Below are 590 nucleotides of genomic sequence, written 5' to 3' on the forward strand. Positions count from 1 at the left end.
TTTTGGAAGAAGGGTACAGTGTGCGTTATGTAGCGCAACGTGTCGGTGTATCCGTATCTGTATAAATACAGATCTAAATAAATAGAGCGTGGTTACGATATCAAGAGACAGGACAATACACTAGACGTCAAGGAAATGACCGTCGTCGTATAACAACAGTTCGACAAGATCGAGAAATTGTTCGCCACGTTTTGAGAAGATGAACGATTACTGCAAGGTGTGTTCGACGTGAAGTTCTTACTTTACATCATGTCAGCGAACAAACGATTTGTCGTCGCTTAAGGGAGGTGAGTCTTCGTTCTCGCTTTCATGCACAGGTGCCAAGACTTACATTTGCACATCGTTAGGCTCGTCTTCAATTTGCTCAAAATCACATAAATTGGACCGCGAGGCAATGGAGAAACATTTATTTTTTGGACGAGTCGCGTTTCTGCCTTTACGGCAATGATGCTCACATACGCACTTGGCGCCGACAAGGGGAGCGTTATGATTTGTTTAACGGGTTTCATGTTTACACGGGATTCGTGTTTAACGGGTTTCAGTCGGAAATGCGTTTTAATAAGATTCTATTGGTTTTAATCGGAAATACG

This window comes from Trachymyrmex cornetzi, unplaced genomic scaffold (genome assembly GCF_001594075.2).
Source record: "Trachymyrmex cornetzi isolate Tcor2-1 unplaced genomic scaffold, Tcor1.1 scaffold361, whole genome shotgun sequence".
Classification (NCBI taxonomy): domain Eukaryota; kingdom Metazoa; phylum Arthropoda; class Insecta; order Hymenoptera; family Formicidae; genus Trachymyrmex; species Trachymyrmex cornetzi.